At 38.9% G+C, this 22,217-nt stretch overlaps 1 long non-coding RNA gene, 1 other non-coding gene and 1 pseudogene across 2 annotated transcripts in view; 1 reads left to right on the forward strand and 2 right to left on the reverse strand.

Moving 5' to 3' along the window:
* Positions 1 to 377: 377 nt before the first annotated feature.
* Positions 378 to 22,217, reverse strand: part of LOC104975693 (uncharacterized) — a 44,270-nt gene continuing 22,430 nt past the window's right edge. The window contains exons 3-4 of the long non-coding RNA XR_814922.4: positions 19,175 to 19,264; positions 378 to 645 (exon numbers count right to left, since the gene is read on the reverse strand). This is a non-coding gene — a long non-coding RNA (uncharacterized lncRNA). The remainder of the gene's footprint in view (positions 646 to 19,174; positions 19,265 to 22,217) is intronic.
* On the forward strand, positions 8,773 to 21,888 carry LOC788707 (placental prolactin-related protein 4-like; annotated as a pseudogene).
* On the reverse strand, positions 13,627 to 13,735 carry LOC112443887 (U6 spliceosomal RNA). The gene has a single exon (XR_003032295.1). It is a non-coding gene; the product is annotated as a U6 spliceosomal RNA (small nuclear RNA).

Here is a 22,217-nt window from a genome sequence, read left to right on the forward strand (position 1 = left end):
GCTACAAAAATTAGTGAATCACAAAAGGGCAACTGTTCTTGGCAGACCCATCTATCTTACATAGTTTGGCCACTGAAATATGTAAGCATCCCATTATTTCATGTTCTTACATCCATTTCCTGCTCTATTCAACCCTTCATTACACATCACCTTAACTTCCTTCCTTCCCAGGTTTCTTTCTTCCTTAAGTGCATGAAACCCTTGTCTCCTTGTTTATCACAATGAGACTAAGACCAGCATGGATATAAAAATTGCTTTGTAAATTAAGAAGCTTTGAAACAATTTCAATCATGATTATTTATTCATATGCCGAAATATACAAAAGAGAGAGTGGAAAGGAAGACACGAGAAATGCTAAATGCTTAAGATGGCTTACCTTTAAAAAATTATGTTTAATATCATTTAATAATCACATTAAAGTGTATTAGGAATTATTAGACTAAAGAGGTTTCAAATTCCACATAAAATGGAAAAAAAAGAAAAAAACATGGAATGTTTTCAAGCTTCAAGATATATACAATAAGAAATTTCAACAATCTGGGTTGTTGAGTCCTGGGGTGGATGAATCATTAAAGGAGACTGTGGACTGACTTCCCAGGAATTGTATAAGGAGCAGAATGGTCACTGTCTGATGTGGTTCACACTCTGTAACCAAGCAAAAGAAATGAGAGAAATCAGGTCACCCCAATCCTATTTTCCAGTTACAAAATTTGATCAAAGCATTAATTTTTAAAAACTCTTATGCAAAGTCCCTATAACTTTAATACAAACACCCACATTTTAAAATGTAAAACTTCCTACAGAATGGGAAAGTAGTTGAAAATTCCAGCTATTACGGTAACAAATAATAAAAATATCTTTTCAAATAAAACATGCAGTATACAACACATGGACATTTTAACAGCAGCCATTTCAGATGAGATTTCTGTTTATAAGACAACCACAGAGATTCAAAAATCAGAGGTGGTGATATTTAAACAAGAGCAAGTTTCTTGGTTTTTTCATGTAGCCCCACAAAGGCTTTATGATCTTAAGTATCCAGAAGGAAAAATACACTTCAGCCCCATGAAAAATGTCAAACCTCTCAGTGACTGGTCATCATAACACTGTCACAGACCTTCCACACCAACGTTAATGACATCCTTGTTAGAAGATTCTTCAGCTACCCTTTATGTATATCTGTATGAACATATTGATGTCTATGTATTTATATTTGTTGAATATTTTTATTTTAAGAAAATGAAGGAGGAAAGTTAAAATTCTCTTCTGATTTAAAGGTTTTGTGTGGGATTTTCACTTTTTTCATTCACATTTTACTCTGAAAAGAAGAGAATTAGGGCAACAAGATCAGTCTAAATTTTTTATCTTCAGTCACTGGAAAATGGGAACCTGAGTTTCCTTTGCACGCCAGTCTTTTATTATGTGGGGAGTGTGTGTGTGTGTGTGTGTGTGTGTGTGTGTGTGTGTGTGTGTGTGTGTGTGTGTGATGGGCATATGTATGCAAGCATAAGACAGCCACTGCTGAAAAATTTCATACACCACCGATCTAGTCCTGACAAGAGGATCCAGCTTGGGAAACAGAACCTCCCCCTCAGTGCTACCCTCAGCCTCTTGGATCTCCTTCAAAACACAAATGATATGGGGGAGGCTTTATTTCACACAAGCAGGTTCAAGTGATAAGGGACTTTGTCACCTCTGGGGACTAAGCACCCAGTTATAACATTTGTATGGAAGCTGACTTGTTAAATTTGCCCTCAAAGATAAGGAACCCACCAAAGCACTAGAAAAAGGAGAAGCAGGGTCCTCACTTAATAAAAGTGAGGCCAGAGGCTGAGGGGCTATTCTTCCACTGATAACTACTTAATTATTAATCTTTTTGCTCAAGTGGTATTTAAGCAATCAAAAAACGTCTCCATTTTGCCTTTCTCAGTAAATACTGCAAAGTTTTTCTTTTTCCTATGTAGACACCAACATATATAAATCAAATGTCATGAATAGTGACTAGCAAGCAGAGTATTTTTTGAGACATAATTGGCAAATAAAACTGTAAGATATTTAAAGTATATAACATGATAATTTTATATATGTATATATTATTTTAATTTACTTTTAATTGGAGTATAATTTCTTTGCAATGTGTTGGTTTCTGCTGTACAACGATGTGAATCAGCCATAAGTATACATGTATCCCCTCCCTCTTGAGTCCTCCCACCTGCACCCCATCCCACTTCTCCAGGTTGTCACGAGCTCTGGGTAAGCTTCCTGTGTCACAGCCACTTCCCACTGGCATCTATTAACATTTTACATATGGTAATGTACTACGTGTCAACGCTACTCTCTCAATTCAACTTGCCCCCTCCTTCCCCTGTTGTGTCCACAAACATGTTCTCTGTCTGTGTCTCTCTTCCTGCCCTGAAAATAGGTTAACCAGTGCCATTTTTCTAGATTCCATATGCACGCATTAATATACAATATTTGGTTTTCTCTTTCTGACTTACTTCACTCTGTATAACAGGCTGTAGGTTCATCCACCTCAGCTCAAGTGACCCAAATTCACTCCTTTTAACGTTAATTAGAATTCCCTTGTATAGATGTACAACTTCTTTATCCATTCCTCTCTCAATGCACATCTAGATTGCTTCCATGTCCTGACTATTGTAAACACTGTTGCAATGATCTTTGGGGTACACGAGTCTTTTTGAATTATGGTTTTCTCAGGGTATACGGCTTCAGCAATATGTGAATACTGAACTTCTAGATGTTCAAGCTGGTTTTAGAAAAGGCAGAGGAACCAGAGATCAAATTGCCAACATCTGCTGGATCATCAAAAAAGAGAGTTCCAGAAAAACATCTATTTCTGCTTTATTGACTATGCCAAAGCCTTTGACTATGTGGATCACAGTAAACTGTGGAAAATTCTGAAAGAGATGGGAATACCAGACCATCTGATCTGCCTCTTGAGAAATCTGTATGCAGGTTAGGAAGCAACAGTTAGAACTGGACATGGAACAACAGACTGGTTCCAAATAGGAAAAGGAGTACATCAAGGCTGTATGTCGTCACCCTGTTTATTTAACTTATATGCAGAGTACATCATGAGAAACGCTGGACTGGAAGAAACACAAGCTGGAATCAAGATTGCCGGGAGAAATATCAATAACCTCAGATATGCAGATGACACCACCCTTATGGCAGAAAGTGAAGAGGAACTAAAAAGCCTCTTGATGAAAGTGAAAGAGGAGAGTGAAAAAGTTGGCTTAAAGCTCAACATTCAGAAAATGAAGATCATGGCATCCAGTCCCATTACTTCATGGGAAATAGATGGGGAAACAGTGGAAACAGTGTCAGACTTTATTTTTGGGGGCTCCAAAATCACTGCAGATGGTGACTGCAGCCATGAAATTAAAAGACGCTTACTCCTTGGAAGGAAAGTTATGACCAACCTAGATAGCATATTCAAAAGCAGAGACATTACTTTGCCAACAAAGGTTCGTCTAGTCAAGGCTATGGTTTTTCCTGTCGTCATGTATAGATGTGAGAGGTGGACTGTGAAGAAGACTGAGCACCGAAGAATTGATGCTTTTGAACTGTGGTGTTGGAGAAGACTCTTGAGAGTCCCTTGGACTGCAAGGAGATCCAACCAGTTCATTCTGAAGGAGATCAGCCCTGGGATTTCTTTGGAAGGAATGATGCTAAAGCTGAAACTCTAGTACTTTGGCCACCTCATGCAAAGAGTTGACTCATTGGAAAAGACTCTGATGATGGGAGGGATTGGGGGCAGGAGGAGAAGGGGATGACAGAGGATGAGATGGCTGGATGGCATCACTGACTCGATGGACGTGAGTCTGAGTGAACTCCGGGAGTTGGTGATGGACAGGGAGGCCTCGTGTGCTGTGATTCATGGGGTTGCAAAAAGTCAGACACGACTGAGCGACTGATCTGATCTGATCTGATCTGATGCCCAATAGTAGAACTTCTAGGTCATATGGTAGTTTTGTTAGGACTTCCCTGATGGCTCAGCAGGTAAAGACTCTGCCTGCAATGCAGGAGACACAGGAGATGGTTCAATCCCTGAGTCGGGAAGCTCCTCTGGAGGAGGAAATGGCAACCCACTCCAGTATACTTGCCATTTCCACCTACCCCTCTGCCATAGTGCTGACCCTCATTTACGTATGTATTAGAAAAGATTTTCCCTTTCTATTAACTTAAGTTGGAGAAGGAAATGACAACCCATTCCAATACTCTTGCCTGGAAAATCCCATGGATGGAGAAGCGTGGTGGGCTACAGTCCATGGGGTCGCAAAGAGTTGGACACGACTGGGCAACTTCACTTGTCACTTGTCATTAAGTTAAGTAACATAGCTATCATCTGACATGTTTACCTTTTATTTTTTGAAGAGAACACAGGTAAGTGCCACTCTCTTAGCATCAATTATACAACACAATTTTATCAGTTATAGTCATCATGCTGCACATTAGATCCTTAGACCTTAACATTTTCATATGTTATAATGTATAACCTTTTATAAACCTCTCCCTATTTTCCCCATCCTCCAGGCCTTGGCAATCACTTTCCTATCTGTTTCTGAGTACCACATTTTTTTTTAGATTCCTTACAATTGAGATCATACAGTATCTTTCTTTAACTTATTTCACTTAGCATAAGGCCCTCTAGTTTCATCCATGCTGCCACAAATGGAAGAATTTCTTTCTGTTTGTAATGGCTAAATAAAATTCACATGTATATGTCATATCATATTGTTTTAATCTCTTCACCTGCTGACAGATACTTAGGTTGTTCCTATAATAGGCTGTTTCTAGGCTACTGTGAATATTGATGCAATGAACATGAGAGTACAGATTTCCTTTGAGATAATTATTTCATTTCCTTTGAACACATATTCACAAGTGAATATATATCCAGAAGTGGGAATTAATGGTCACATAACAGTTCTTTCTTAAATTTCATGAGAAACTTCCAGAAGGTATTCCATGGGAGTTGCACCAATATACATGCCTACCAATAATCCATTAATACCTCCATTTTCTACACATCCTCAACAACATTTATTTCTTACTTTTTGGTAAAAGCCATTTCAACAGGAACGAGGTGATATTTGTTGTACTTTTGATTTGCACTTCCCTGATAGTGATGTTGAGCATCTTGTCATATACTTCCCGGGCATTCTGTATGTCTTATTGGGGGAAAAGTTGTCTATTCTATAAAAAATAGCATGCATTTTGTACACTGTATTTGAATATATAAAACTCAGTTACCTATCCATACACCAACAACAAATTATAGAAATAGAAACAATCCCATTTACAACTGCATCAAAAAAATAAAATACTTAGAAATAAGTTTAAGCAAAGTGTTGAAATATCTATGTATGAAAACATTCAAGACAAACATGAAAGAAATTTTTGAAAGACACAAAAGGAAACATATTTTATATTTACTGACTAGAAGAATTAATATTGTTAATACATCCATACTACCCAAAGCTATCTACATATTCACTGCAGTCTCTTTCAAAATTCCAAGGTGTTTTTCACAAAACAGAAAAAAAATTCTACAACTTGTATAAAACTGTTGCTTTGTTCAGTTGACAAGTCGTGTCCGACTCTTTGTGATCCCATGACTGCAGCATTCCAGCTTTCCCTGTCCCTTACCATCTCCTAGAATTTGCCCAAGTTCATGCCCATTGAATTGGTGATGGCATCCAAACGTCTCATCCTCTGTCAGCCTTTTTCTTCTGTCTTCAATCTTTCCCAGCATCAGAGTCTTTTCCAGTGACTCAGCTATTCACATTAGGTGGCCAAAGTATTGGAGCTTCAGCTTCAGCATCAGTCCTTCTGAAGAGTATTTAAGATTGACTGGTTTGATCTCCTTGGTGCTCAGGGACTCTCAAGATTCTTCTACAGCACCACAGTTCAAAAACATCAGTTCATCAGCACTCTGCCTTCTTTATTGTCTGTCCAGCTCTTACATGTGTATGTGACTAATGGAAAGAGCATAGCCTTGACTATACAGACCTCTGCCAGCAAAGTGATGTCTTTGCTTTTAACACACTGTCTAGGTTTGTCAGAGCTTTCCTGCCAAGAAGCAACCGTCTTCTAATTTCGTGGCTGCAGTCACCATCCACAGTGACTTTAGAGCCCAGGAAGAGGAAATCTGTCACTGCTTCCACCTTTTCCCCTTCTATTTGCCATGTAAGTGATGGGACCAGATGCCATGATCTTAGCTTTTTTTTTTTTTTTAATTATATTCCATTGTGTGATTAATCATTTATTGACAAACAACCCTTGGTGGTTTAGTCACTAAGTTGTTACTCTTGCGACCCCATGGACTGTAGCCTGCCAGGCTCCTCTGTCCATGGGATTCTCCAGGCAAGAATACTGGAGTGGGTTGCCATTTCCTTCTCCAGATCTTAGCTTTTTTGATATTGAGTTTTAAGCCGGCTTTTTCACTCTCCTCTTCCACCCTCATCAAGAGGCTCTTTAGTTCCTCTTTGCTTTCTGCCATTAGAGTGGCATCATTCACATATCTGAGGTTGTTGATATTTCTCCCAGCAATGTTGATTTCAGCTTTTAGGACTCATCCAGTCCAGCATTTTGCATGACATGCTCTGCATATAAGTTAAATCAGCAGGGTGATAATAGTCAGCCTTGACAGACTTCTTCACTAATTTTGAACCAGTTTATTGTTCCTTGTCTGCTTCTAACTGTTGTTCTTTAAACTGTGTACAGGTTTCTCAGAAGACAGGTAAGGTTGGTCTAGCATGCCCAGCTTCTTAAGAATTTTCCACTTTGTTGTGATCCACACAGTTTGGTGAGATCAATGAAGCAGATGTTTTTCTGGAATTCACTTGCTTTTTCTATGTTCCAGCAAATGTTGGCAATTTGATCTCTGGTTTCTGTGCCTTTTCTAAACCTAGCTTGAACATCTGGAAGCTCTGGGTTCACATAATGCTGAAGCCTAGCCTGGAGGATTTTGAGCATAACCTTACTAGGATGGGAGATGAGTGCAACTGTTCAGTGGCTTGAACATTCTTCAGTACTGCCCTTCTTGGGAATTGGGATGAGGATTGACCTCTTCCTGTCCTCTGGCCACTGCTGGCTTTTCCAAATTGTCAGACATATTGAGTGGAGTACTTTAATAGCATCATCTTTTAGGATTTTAAATAGCTCTGCTGGCATTCCATCACCTCCACTAGCTTTATTGGAAGCAGGGCTTCCTAAGGCCCACTTGACTTCACATTCTAGAATGTCTGGCTCACAGTGAGAAACTACACCATTGTGATTATCTGGGTCATTAAGATTTTTTTTATAGTTCTCCTGTGTACTTTTTCCATCTCTTCTTGGTCTATTCTGCTTTATTAAATCACAAAATACCAAAGAGTCAAGGTGATCTTGAGAAAGAAGAACAAAGTTCGAGACTATGATTGCTGATTTCAAATATATTAGAAAGCTGTAGTAATCAAAACAGAATGACTTGCTTCTGGCACAAAAACAGACACATAGATCAACAGAGCAGAACAGAGAAGCCGGAAAGAAACGCACACCCGTATATTGTCGGTTAGCTTATGAAAACGGAGCCAAGAAGATCCAGTGGGGAAAGGACAAGCTTTTCAAAACGGCACTGGGAAAACTGGATAGTCCTGTGAAAAAATGAAACTGTACTCCTGTCTTTTACCATACACAAAAGTCAACTAAAAATGGAACATAAGACTTTAAGCGGTTAAACTCCCAGAAGAAAACATCGAGGTAATCTTCCTTGACATGGGTTTTTGCAATGAGTTTTTGGGTTTCACACCAAAAGCAAAGGCAACAACTGCAAAAATAAACAAGTGGGACCACATCCGACTCCAAACAAAGGAACATCGGCAAAATCGATGGCAACCTATGGACTGAGAGAAAATATCTCCAAATCACGTATCTGATAAGGGCTTAACATTCAAAAACACATGATACTCATACAACTCAAGGGCAAAAAAACACAAATAATCCACATTTTTAATGGAGTATAAGAAAAGTAAGAGTTTCAATAAATCTGAAGATTAGACTGGAGATGAAAGACACAGCAAGGTTCTCCTTCCAGAACAACAACAGCCTGTGCCTTCCCGGCATTACTTTCTTCATCTCCACTCACTTGTTTGACAATTACAGTTCACAGTGTACATTCTTCAACTCATAGCAATCACTGCACAGTGAGCTATGATATGTGCTAAGAATAGTCCCACTAGGGGAAAAAAACTAATATTTGCATACTTACTATTTAGGCATATAAAAAGGAAGGTAATTCTCAGAGTTTACCATTTCATTATTTTCTATATTTCATTTCAAAATTGAACCATCTAGTAAAAAAAATGAGTTAAGAGACCTCAATAATATACACATAGAAAATCATTTTTAAATGGGAGCATTAATGGATTATAATTTGCAGGTAATTTATTATTACTATTGTAACTGTATTCCTTTTGATTCTCTGCTGCATCAGGTTAGTAATTTATTATAAATATTAATACCAACATAAGGACAAATACTACTAAAGTTATCGTGAATAGAGAAAGACATAGATTATATTAGGCAAGAAATGAAAGTATGGGAAGTCAACAATGGTATTAAAATAAAGGGTAGTATTGCCTTGAGACAAAGTAAGGTTCTCAAAGTTTCTTGAAACACCAAGAACAAGTCAGATGTGAGGAATTAGCTTAATTTGTATACCAGAAACTCTACCTGAAGAAATTTAAGTTCATAAAAACATTATGATGCTAAAAACCAAAATTTGGCCAGAGAATAGGGTAGGGTAGGGTATATAGGCATTCAAAATTCTCCATTGCTTAGTCCATCAGGCACTCAAGGACCACCCTCACTGAAGTCTTTCTCTATTGCTCAACCTACAGGTACCAGCATGGAGAAAGAGATAGCTCTAATCCACAGGCAGTTGAACCCTACTTTTATGGCCTCATGGCTTTCCTTAAGAAGCATTCCATGCAGCACATTTCCTCCACCCCATCCCATCCGGCTGACTCCCCATGGTCAACAGGAGTCCTCACCCTGGGATCATTCCACAGTCCCCATGGCTCCAGCTCCCAGCTTCCGTGGACACCAGTGGACTTACAACCCTGTCCGAGGTATGAGAGGCTGCAGCATGGCTTGTCTATGTGGTTCTCACTCCGTTCAGACTGTCACAGATTAGTTAGCTCACTCCCCAACTGCTTCAAATGCCTCCCCCGTCCCAGTGGATGGGCATGGACGTGGGGATCTCTCCCCTGTGCTTCAGCTCCCTCATCCCCAGGTGCAGGCTGGTCCCACTTGCTCTCCTCCTTCTTTCCCCTTCTCCCTTGTCCCTTCTTTCCTTTGTCCTACTGAGTTCTGTATGAATCCGGATGTTCCTTCTCAGTAGTCAGGGAGTCCTGCAGGATTCACCTGGTCTTCTGTGAGAACTGCTGCGTTTAGACGTTCTTGATGCATCAGTGGAGAGAGGTGTACCCCACTTCCACCTACCCCTCCTCATCTTGTCCACCCCCATTTGTGCATGGATTAGAAACGAGTTTCCCTTCTATTAAGTAACACCGCCATCACCACACGTTTAACTTTTGCATTTTGAGGAGAACACAGCTAAGTTCCTCGCTCTTCAGTTCAGTTCAGTGGCTCAGTCATGTCCGACTCTTTGCGACGCCATGGACTGCAGAACGCCAGGCCCCCCGTCCATCAGTGATTCCCAGAGGTTACTCAAACTCATGCCCATCAAGTGCAGTGGTGCCATTCAATGATGTCCACTCTCTTAGACAATTTCAAATACACAACACAATCTTATTAGTTACACTAACCGTGCTATACATTAGATCCTCAGTTCAGTTGCTCAGTCATGTCCAACTCTTCGTGACCCCACAGACTGCAGCAAGACAGGCTTCCTGTCCATCACCAACTCCCAAAGCTTGCTAAAACTCATGATTGATCTCATGATTAGATCATGAGGCTCACACATTAGATCCTCAGACTTTACTAATTTTTTATACACGAAAATGTGTAACCTTTAAAAATCTCTCCTTATTTCCCCCACCCTCCAGGCTTTGGCAATCATTTTTCTACTCTGAGTTCCTTTTTTTCTTTTCTTTAGATTCTTTATAATTGAGATCACATGGTATTTGTCTTTCTCTGACTTAGTTCACTTAGCGTAATGCCCTCCACTTTCATCCATGTTGCCACAAATGGAAGGATTTCTTTCTTTCTCTAAGGGCTAAATAATATTTACCTATATATGTCACATCACATTGTTTTAATCCATTCACCTGTCGAAAGATATTCAGGTTGTGCCTATACCAAGGCTACTGTGAATAATGCTGCAATGAACATGGGAATACAGATCTCTCTTTGAGACAATGATTTCATTTCCTTTGACTATATATCCAGAAGTGGGATAACGGATCACATAACAGTTCTCTTTCAAATTTCTTGAGGAACCTCCACAGTATTTTTCCATGGGAGTTGCTCTGGTATACATCCGTACCAACAGTGCATAAACACTCCTTTTTCTCCACATCCTCAATAACATTTGTCATTTCATACATTTTTGGTACTAGCCATTCAAACAGGTATGAGTTGATATCTCTTCTGCTTTTGTTCTGCATTTCCTTGATTATTAGTGATGTTGAGCATCTTGTCATATACCTCTTGATCATCTAAATGTCTTATTAGTGGAAAAATGTCTATTCTTTAAAGATGTAGCATACATTTTGTTTACTATATTCCAATATATGAAACTCAGTGCCTACCTATATATCAACAATGAACTATCAGAAAATGGAATAAAGAGAACAATCCCATTTACTATTACTATCAAAAAAAGATAAAACACTTAGAAATAAACTTAAGCAACGTGTTGAAAGATTTTATACAAAACCTTTAAGACATTGATAAGAGAAACTTTTAAAAAGATAAATATATGTAAATTTAGGTTGTCTATTCAATGTGTTTCTTGTTTCTTGAAGTAGGATTTGTATTGCTATAAACTTGCCTCTTAGAACTGCTTTTGTTGCATCCTATAAGTTTTAGATCATCATGTTTTCAAGGTTCTTTGTTTCTAGGAATTTTTTTTATTTCCCTTATTTCTTCAGTAACCTGTATATTATTTAGAAATGTGTTGTTTAATCTCCTTGTGTTGGTGTACTTTAAAGTTTTTTTTTTTTTCCTTTAATTGATATCTAGTCTCAAAGAGTTGTGGTCAGAGAAAATGCTTGATATGATTTCAATTTTCTTAAATTTACTGAGGTTTGATTTGTGACCCAAGATGAGGAAAATGTTCCATGGGCACTTGAGAAGAAAGTGTACTCTTCTGCATTTGGATGCAATGTGCTGAGATATCAATTAGGTCCATTTGCTCTAATATTTCCTTTTAGGCTTATGTTTCCTTATTAATTCTCTGTTTTGATGATCTGTTCATTGGTGTAGGTGGGGTGGTAACTTGTCCTACTACTATTGTGTTAACTGTCCATTTCCCCTTTTATGTCAGCGTTTACCTTATGTATTGAGGTGCTCTTATGTTGGGCACATAAATATTTACAATTGCTATGTCTTTTTCTTGGACTGGTCCCTTGATCATTTGGTAGTGTCCTTCTTTATCTCTTATAATAGTTTTGATTTTAAGGTCTATTTTTTCTGATACGAGAATTGCCAATCCAGCTTTCTTTTGATTTCCTTTTGCATGGAATATCTTTTTCCATCCTCTCACTTTCAGTCTGTATGTGTCTCTAGGACTGAAGTGGGTCTCTTGTAGACAGCATATATATGGGTCTTGTCTTTGTATCCATTCAGCCAGTCTGTGCATTTGGTAAAAATGGAAGATAATATCAAGTAAAACAACTGATAAAGGATTGCTTTCCAAAATATACAAGCAGCTCATACAACTCAATTATCAAAAGCAAAGGTGAGAGCTGCAAAAATAAACTAGTGGGACCACATCAAACTCAAAAGCTTCTGCATAGTAAAAGGAGCCATCGATAAAATGAAATGGCAAACTATGGAATGAAAAAAATATTTGCAAATCACATATTTGGTAAGGGCTTCATATCCATGTATATATAAGAGACTCATGCAACTCAGTAGGAATAAAAAATTAAATAACCAAATTATTAAATGAGCAAAGGAAAAGTATTTTGAAAAATCTGAAGTGTACACTGCAGATGACAGACACTGTAAGATTTTCCTTCCAGAACAAATGCCTGTGTCTTCCTGGAATTGCTTTCTTTCTTTCCAATCACCTGTTTAGTGATCGCAGTTCACAGTATACATCCTTCACTCAATAACAATCACCCTACACTGAGCTATATGTGCTAAGAATAGCCCTACTGACTATAAAAAACTAATCATTACGTACTGAATCTTGAGGAATCTAAAATACAAGGGGATTTTCAGAATTTTCCACTCCATTGTTTTCTACATTCTATGTCAAAACTGAAACATCTAGTAAGGAAAAATGACTTAGGGGACCTCAATAACACATGGATAGAAGTCATTTAAAACTGGGAGCATCACTGGATTATAATTCAGGGGAATGTATTATTCCTAGTAGTACTGTAATTTTATTCCCTTTAATTCTCTGCTATACTAGGTTGATGTTTATTTAGAATAGTAATACCAACATAGAGACATACAGTACTCCAGTTACAGTAGATTGAGAAAGACAAGCTTATGAGGCAGGAACTGAAATTACAGAAAATTAGCAATGGTATCAAAACAAGGGGCAGTATTGCCTAGAAAGAAAGCAGAGTTCTCTAATTTTCTTGAGACAACACACACAAGCCAGATGTGAGCCAACCAGCTTAAACTGTGTACCAGAAACCGCACCAGAAGGAAAATGAAGTTCATAAAAATATGACGATGCTAAAAGCCAAAATCCAGACAGTAAGAGAATAGGGTAGGGTTTATGTAGATGCTGAAAACTACTCAGAGAGATAGACATGGAAGCAAATACACTAATGAGCATCAGAAAGATCAAAGCACAAATGGGTCTGAAAATAAATCATAAAGAGACTTGGTAATCTGATCAAAAGAATAAGAGAATCAAATTAGAAAACCAAAATATAAAGACTTGTGCACGTGATAGACCCAGAGAATGCTCAGCAGAGAAAATTTCGGCCTTAGTGACCAGTGAACACAAGCCTCCAGCATCAGGAACAAAAACCCTGGGCAGGACTAACGACTGTGCGCTTCTGGAAACAGCCTCAGTTTCAAAGTTTGGTCACCATACCACCGAAAAGCGAACGCAGACTAGGATTATAGCTTGCTATGACACTGAATCACAGACAGTAGTGTTTGTTAGTTTACTTTTCTCATTCAACTATAAAGTTAATGAATCACTAGCCGATGATAATTGATGCCATCAGTTTCGAGTCAGATCCTCTTTAGTCGTACAATGGATATCTAAACCTGTTATATGATCCCCAATAACAGTTTTAATAATTAAATTTATTAATATTTAATGGAGGGTAATTGCTTTACAATACTGTACCTCTTTTGGCCAAACATCAACATGAATCAGGCATAGGTAAATCTATGTCCCCCTGCTCTTGAACCTCCTTCCCACCTTCCTTCCAGTCCCACCCCTTGAAGCTGTTACAGAAAAATATGGAAGACTTCACAAATTTGTGTTTTATACTTGGACAGGGGCCATGCTAACCTTCTCTGTATTACTGCAATTTTTTAATATATGTGCTACCAAAGCGAACACAGAAATAACCTTTTTTTTTTTTATTTTATTTTTAAACTTTACAATATTGTATTAGTTTTGCCAAATATTCGAAATGAATCCGCCACAGGTATACCTGTGTTCCCCATCCTGAACCCTCCTCCCTCCTCCCTCCCCATACCCTCCCTCTGGGTCGTCCCAGTGCACCAGCCCCAAGTATCCAGTATCGTGTATCAAACCTGGACTGGCGACTCGTTCCATACATGATATTATACATGTTTCAATGCTATTCTCCCAAATCTCCCCACCCTCTCCCTCTCCCACAGAGTCCATAAGACTGATCTATACATCAGTGTCTCTTTTGCTGTCTCTTACACAGGGTTATTGTTATCATCTTTCTAAATTCCATATATATGCATTAGTATACTGTATTGGTGTTTTTCTTTCTGGCTTACTTCACTCTGTATAATAGGCTCCAGTTTCATCCATCTCATTAGAACTGATTCAAATGTATTCTTTTTAATGGCTGAGTAATACTCCATTGTGTATATGTACCACTGCTTTCTTATCCATTCATCTGCTGATGGGCATCTAGGTTGCTTCCATGTCCTGGCTATTATAAACAGTGTTGCGATGAACATTGGGGTACACGTGTCTCTTTCCATTCTGGTTTCCTTAGTGTGTATGCCCAGCAGTGGGATTGCTGGATCATAAGGCAGTTCTATTTCCAGTTTTTTAAGGAATCTCCACACTGTTCTCCATAGTGGCTGTACTAGTTTGCATTCCCACCAACAGTGTAAGAGAGTTCCCTTTTCTCCACACCCTCTCCAGCATTTATTGCTTGTAGACTTATGGATCACAGCCATTCTGACTGGCGTGAAATGGCACCTCATAGTGGTTTTGATTTGCATTTCTCTGATAATGAGTGATGTTGAGCATCTTTTCATGTGTTTGTTAGCCATCTGTATGTCTTCTTTGGAGAAATGTCTATTTAGTTCTTTGGCCCATTTTTTGATTGGGTCATTTATTTTTCTGGAGTTGAGCTGTAGAAGTTGCTTGTATATTTTTGAGATTAGTTGTTTGTCAGTTGCTTCATTTGCTATTATTTTCTCCCATTCTGAAGGCTGCCTTTTCACCTTGCTAATAGTTTCCTTTGTTGTGCAGAAGCTTTTAAGTTTAATTAGGTCCCATTTGTTTATTTTTGCTTTTATTTCCAATATTCTGGGAGGTGGGTCATAGAGGATCCTGCTGTGATGTATGTCGGAGAGTGTTTTGCCTATGTTCTCCTCTAGTAGTTTCTGGTCTTATGTTGAGATCTTTAATCCATTTTGAGTTTATTTTTGTGTATGGTGTCAGAAAAGAAATAACCTTTCAATAGAAAAAAAAAATCATATAGTCATCTACCAATAAATAATTGATTACATTAGGAATTAGGGTATTCTGCTATATTTACTACCTATTATAAAATCTAATTTTGATAAGGTCCAAATCTCCATGTAGGAATTAAGCATATATTTATGCATAACACATGTATGCACAGAAATACATGCACATAAATGCATCTATGTTATACAAGCTATTATTCTCCTTGCCTGTCACAATAAGCTCTTTAGTTGATGAGACAGATAGTCCCAAATTTCTCCAACTTATATGTCTTCTTTTTGAGAACCACTTATTTTCATCACCTAATTTTAAATAACCATTTTATTCTTAGATACCATGCCTCTCTGAACTAAGAGCAGAGAAAATCTAGTAAATGCTGATGTCTTATCCTTAATTAAATTACCACTCTTCTAGTAAACTGGAAAAAGAATCATGTTCAGATCTCATTCAGGAGGGTAAAATCTCTATTTTATCAGTTCTCTTGTCCAAACTAAATTCTTGCTTACTTCATTCTTAAATTCTGCTTCCTTACAAAGGACAGACAGGAAAAGTAATATTAAAATCATGCTTGCAAGAGTCTATGATTTATGCTTCTGTTGGCCAAAGGTAGGGCCACGTATAGTTTCTGAAATATTACAATACATCATGGAAGCATGAAGGTCTAGTTCTACTGTCAAAGAGGAGATGTTTGGAGATGGTTCAAAAACTAAGCCCCATGGGTTGTCAGGATGTACTCCCAACCAAACGGGTAAATTTTGTCCCTAAAAAGTCAAAGTCAGGAAAGGGCAGGCCATGTTCGCAGAGCTGATGACGTTGTCTTGGGTGCTGACCAGGTAATACTCTTGTATTACCATCTGGAGATTTATTTGCTATTTTCTCAAAGAAACAAACTTAACAAGAAGATTAAAGATGCATAAAAGTAGAAGAGCTGTCAAGGTGCCTAGAAGAAAGGCTAGCCAGGAGAACCAGGCCCCCACACTAATAATTGTCAAAGACTGTAACAGTAAGTGTTTTATAGACAGAGCAGAACGAGTGGATAAAACCAATGTTCTAGGGTCACTGCTGTTTTGCAGTCAAAAACAAAATATTTTTCTCTTTAAGCAGAGTCATCACAGCTCCTGATGTGGTCCTGGTTACACACATGCAGACCGAGAGCCACAGGCATGTGTGATGTGACATCAGGAGGTGGACAGATGACTGTATTGATGCTCAGTCACCTGCATCTGCTAATAATGGGACCTGGGGAAAATCACTTGCCCTTCTCTAAGTCATCACATCTTAATATAATTTGATGATAATAGTGAAGATTAAGGCTATCTCACAGGGTTACCGTGAAACACAAATTTTAAAATGTTTTAAAGCTTTTGGGAAAGTATCAAAGACATGCATGGGGTTACTAAGGTGAGTGAGCAGATCCAAGGTACAGAATCCTTTTTCTCTTAGTATTCTCTTTGTACTCAATAGCAGCGATCAGTCAGTCGTGTGTTTACTCTTACCAGCGTGACAGTAAACCACACAGATCAACTAGACTTTTCTTGTCATTTCAGTGTCTAAAATGCAAGCATTAGTCAATGCAGAGTGAAAAAATTACAAACTTCTAGAGGGCCTCGCTGCTCAGAGTCTGCAGAGTCCCAACATTAAATTGTCTTAAAAGAATGGCCTAAACATTCTGGCTCAAAATTAAGTTCCAAATGTTTGCACGGCACAGAAGCACTCCTGGGAGCAATATAAAAATGCAGGGAGTAACCTATTCTCCAACTATCTGTCTGTGCAAATATCATCATCCATCTAAATTTACACAGAAGGCGCTGCTTCTTCCCCACCCCAGCTACTACAGCACCAACTCCTGCTCAGAGCAACAGGGAAAGAGAAGGCTTCCCTCTACAAGATGGATTTGATAACCGCAAGTGACTAGATCATCTCAGAATGGCTCATGTTTTAAGCAGGGTCCCGCCTGCTCCTGCTGCTGGTCATGTCAAATCTGCTCTTGTGCCAAGGCAACTTCTGCACATCCCTCTGTCCTCACGTTGATGACCTCTGCCTGAACTCCCTTAAAGACTTATTTACCCGTGCCACCAACCTGTCCCACTACATCTATAACCTCTCCTCGAAAATGTTCAATGAGTTTGTAAGTACTGTGGTGGTGGTGGTGGTTTAGTTGCTAAGTTGTGTCCAACTCTTGTGACCCCATGGACTGTAGCCTGCCAGACTCCCAGAATGAAGCTTCGCATAAGTGACTGGACTACACTATCCTTTAAACAAGAAGGCTGCATCAGCCAAACTTCAAATAACATACTCTCTAGGTCAAAGAAGCCGCCAGCTCATAAGATGTGGAAATCGAAGAAAGAATCAGTTTTGTGAAATCTCAAAGACTCCAAAGGAGTGCAATAACTTTTTCAACTGCCTTTTTTTCATTTTCTTTTTTAAATTTCCAGAATAAATGATTTTGTATTTGTCAGCTAGGAATGCCATAAAAGAATACAATAGACTCAGTGGAATAAACAACAGAAATTAAGATTTGCAGGGAATAGGTTTAGAGCTACAATAGAAGGGGGGTCTACAACTGTAAACAATTATTCTCTTCCTGATGAAGGTATTTGAAAGTTATACGTTAATTCTTTTAGGTCAATCAAGGAGCACACAGTAGAGCAGACAATTAATAAAAAAACGGTGCTAAAGGTTTCTATTAAATTCATATAGTTCTTTTTCAGTTCAGTTCACTCAGTCGTGTCTGACTCTTTGTGACCCCATAAATCACAGCACGCCAGGCCTCCCTGTCCATCACCAACTCCCGGAGTTCACTCAAACTCATATCCATTGAGTTGGTGATTCCATCCAACCATCTCATCATCTGTTGTTCCCTTTTCCTCCTGCCCTCAATCTTTCCCAGCATCAGGGTCTTTTCAAATGAGTCAGCTCTTCACATCAGGTGGCCAAAGTACTGGAGTTTCAGCTTCAGCATCAGTCCTTCCAATGAATACCCAGGACTAATCTCCTTTTAGGATGGACAGGTTGGATTTCCTTGCAGTCCAAGGGACTCCCAACAGTCTTCTCCAGCACCACAGTTCAAAAGCATCAATTCTTCAGCACTCAGCCTTCTTTATAGTCCAACTCTCACATCCATACATGACCAGTGGAAAAACCATAGCCTTGACTAGATGGACCTTTGCTGGCAAAGTAATGTCTCTGCTTTTGAATATGCTATCTAGGTTGGTCATAACTTTCCTTCCAAGGAGTAAGCGTCTTTTAATTTCATGGCTGCTTTACTCACTAGTTTTTGTTTCATCCTTCATTTTTGACTGTCCATGTTTTTTCCAACTCTTCCAAGTAATCTTTTTAAATGTTCATAACTTTCGCTATTAGTTTTTCTCTGTCAATGTGTTAGCTAGATTTTTCTACTCTTATTCTCAGTCCATGCTTAGTGTTTCCTACAACTTTATGCCATGTTTTTCTGCCGTACCATTTTGTCACCATAAACAATATTGTATTTTGCACCTGGGAAGAACACTAAGCTTTTTGGTGTGCGGATCAGAGATAAGTCAGAGTCATAACTGTATAACTCCTTATAAGGGAATATATTGGCTCCAACCCACAGTAAACAAGAGATTAAGTGGTTAAATATAGGTGCGTGCATGCATCCTAAGTCACTTCAGTTGTGTCCAACTCTTTGCAACCCTACTGACTGTAGCCCAACAGGCTCCTCTGTCCATAGACAGGCAACAATACTGGAGTAGGCTGCTGTACCCTCTTGCAGGGGATGCTCCTCACCTAGGGATCAAACCTGAGTCTTCTTATATCTCCTGCATTGGCAGGAATGTTCTTTACCACTACCATCACCTGGGAAGCACCAAATATTGATACTTATGTACTATAGTTGGTTCAAATACTAAATTAAAAAAAAGATAATAATAAAACAGAGAGGTTGAACTTAGAAAAGTCAGATGTAAAATCATTTTTTATAGAGACAATGTAGAGAAAAAGTAGGAAAAGAATGACTTTCAAATTTTGTGACCCCCCCCATTAAAAAAATTACACGTCTATCAAACATGTTAATGTTCTGGTTCATATAATGAATGCCCAACAACCCTAACTAATTACCTGATCACTTTCAGGATGAACAGTATGCCCAGGGCAGATAGTACTATATTAACATCACCAACAGCTGCCACACCGCTTCCCTCCATGCTCCTGAAGAAAAAGAACAAGTCGAACACAGGCACGTGAGTCTTTTACCCCTGGGTTTTTCACTGGATCACATGAGACACTAACTGGTGTTACCAAGAATCAGATTATTAGAGGTAATGGTAATCGTACATGCAGAGAAAGGTTGAAGAACCGTCAGCAATTGAAGAGAAATTATATTATGCAGTTGTTGAAGCATGAGTGAAATCAAGGGATGACTAAAGATCTGTAGTAGCAAAATAAATAACAGATCCATAAATTGTCCATGCAGACAACTTTAGTTCAACCAATGCATTAGACACAGGATTGCAGCTATTACACTGTATCAAAACATGAAATGAATGGAACTTCCATGTGTAAAATATAAGATCGCAAAATTCGTGAATATGTAAGAAACACACCCAGTTTTGAGTACTCCCTGTTACTAGTGAGTCCTACGTGGGAGTCCTATACTGCACCACCCGAGCCACCGCGTCTGCCTTTCAAGGCTCTCCTGATTCTGCTTCTACTTCTCTGACACCTCCTTCACTCGTCATTTTCAACGACTCCTCTGTCACCTTTTATTCTTAATTTGTAAGTCTCCCCCACAATGGCCTATAAAACATTGCTTTGCTTCTCAAGGCGGCAACAATTGCCTCTGTTCAGAGGACAACACAGTTTACACATCAAGCCTTAGTCATTTATGGTAGCTCCAAATTTTCACTGTTATAATCTCTCCTTTCTGATTTCCTGCATTATCCTCTGTCTTAACATTATTTAAAATATTTTCACATGCATCCCCCCTTAAAATACTATCTTCTCTCTCTACAACTTTCTTAATGATACCAGCATTCTTTTCCTCTGTTAAGCTCATTAATAATGAGGGTGATCAAGTAAAGGAAAAAGGTCAAAGAGAAAGAGGAGGAGGGATTTTTCAATAAGCTTAAATTTAAAGTTTATTGAGAGTTACTACATGGCCTTACATTTTACTCAGCACTTCATGTGCATTACTATATTTAATCCTATTCAGTTCTCTGTTCTTTACCAGTAAAACAATTCACGGCTGTAAAGAAATCAAGAATATTAACTAGAGATCTTCAGCCCCCGGGATTTTCAGGCTCAATTCTGCTAGTAGTAGTGAACTAGGGGGGCCCTCCACTGTGAATCCCACTGATGCTGTTACTAAAGACAACGCTGTGCCATTTTCTGCCCGGACACGTGTCAACAAAACAGACTCTTCTGATGTCAGCAGGGTGCTGGTGTGGGATCAGCTGAGGAGAGAAGCCTGTTTAAGAATGTCATATCTTCTTCCTTGTCTCTTTGTTGTAATATCATAAAACAAATTACCAATCAAAAATCAATACGAAGGACTCATCTGATTCATTAATACGAATGAATCGCTGGGTGACAATGATGTGGGCTCAGGTGGAATCCCTCTTTCCTGGGTCAGTCACTGCAGCACATACTCACTTGCCATAAAATACTTAGATTCTCTCATGCAAATAGACAACATAAAAGAACTCACTGAGTGGTCATAGAATTTCAGAGGAAAAAAGAAAATTCTTCATGTTATAAATTAGAATGCATCAGAAGAATTAGTTACTAAAATAACCTCAGTTCAGTTCAGTTCAGTCGCTCAGTCGTGTCCGACTCTTTGCGACCCCATGAATCGCAGCACGCCAGGCCTCCCTATCCATCACCAACTCCCGGAGTTCACTCAAACTCAGGTTCATTGAGTCGGTGATGCCATCTAGCCATCTCATCCTCTGTTGTCCCCTTCTCCTCCTGCCCCCAATCCCTCCCAGCATCAGTCTTTTCCAATGAGTCAACCCTTCACATGAGGTGGCCAGAGTACTGGAGTTTCAGCTTTAGCATCATTCCTTCCAAAGAAATCCCAGGGCTGATCTCCTTCAGAATGGACTGGTTGGATCTCCTTGCAGTCCAAGGGACTCCCAACAGTCTTCTCCAACACCACAGTTCAAAGGCATCAATTCTTCGGCTCTCAGCTTTCTTCACAGTCCAACTCTCACACCCACACATGACCACTGGAAAAACCATAGCCTTGACTAGATGGACCTTTGTTGGCAAAGTAATGTCTCTGCTTTTGAATATGCTATCTGGGTTGGTCATAACTTTTCTTCCAAGTAGTAAGCGTCTTTTAATTTCATGGCTGCAGTCACCATCTGCAGTGATTTTGGAGCCCCCCAAAAATAAAGTCTGACACTGTTTCCACTAATTCAGCAAAGAGGTTATGTTTTATACTTCTACAACTTTTACTACCTTCAAAAATCTCTGCATACACATAGGAATAACCAAGAGTTCTTTAGGTCAACTGCTCTGAGCAAACATAACATGTTACCAAAACCACTGAATTATGATTATTTTAATGAGACTGTTTCTTATGGTTGCTTAGAACAAAGGCCTTATTAGGTGGCTACTCATGTTACTGTACTCCTGGAATGAATCTCTGTATCATCTAGTCATGAACCTGCGGAGTATGAAAGAAGTCTCAGATGCTATCCTATCAAGAGCCAGAGAGAATGTGAAAAAAAGTAAAAGAACTTCAAACATTCATAGAGAGGGTGTTCAGCCAGGTGAGCATCCTGCAGAGGACTTTCTTGCTTTGCTCATGAATGAAAGACCTCTGTAATGCAGAAGGAGTTTTGAAATATCTGATTTTGTAAGAAAAAGTTCATGACTTCTATATTCTAGACTGCTACTACATAAAGCAGGAGCCTAGTCATTCATAGTGATAGATTCTACTGTAAATGAATCAGAATTTCACTGCAGTTTTTGACATGTGCAGCCTTCCCTGCATTTCACACAATGCCACTGAAACCTTGCCTCTTCCTGGGCACTGGTGGTTAAAATATTTTCAAGAGTAAGAGAACTGGAGAACAGAATTTCCAAGATCAGCATTTTCTTCAAAGTATCCCAGGACATCTGCTATTGAAGTTCCACTTGTCTTCTTTCTCTGCTC

Source organism: Bos taurus, chromosome 23, assembly GCF_002263795.3.
Source record: "Bos taurus isolate L1 Dominette 01449 registration number 42190680 breed Hereford chromosome 23, ARS-UCD2.0, whole genome shotgun sequence".
In the NCBI taxonomy this organism is placed as follows: Eukaryota; Metazoa; Chordata; class Mammalia; order Artiodactyla; family Bovidae; genus Bos; species Bos taurus.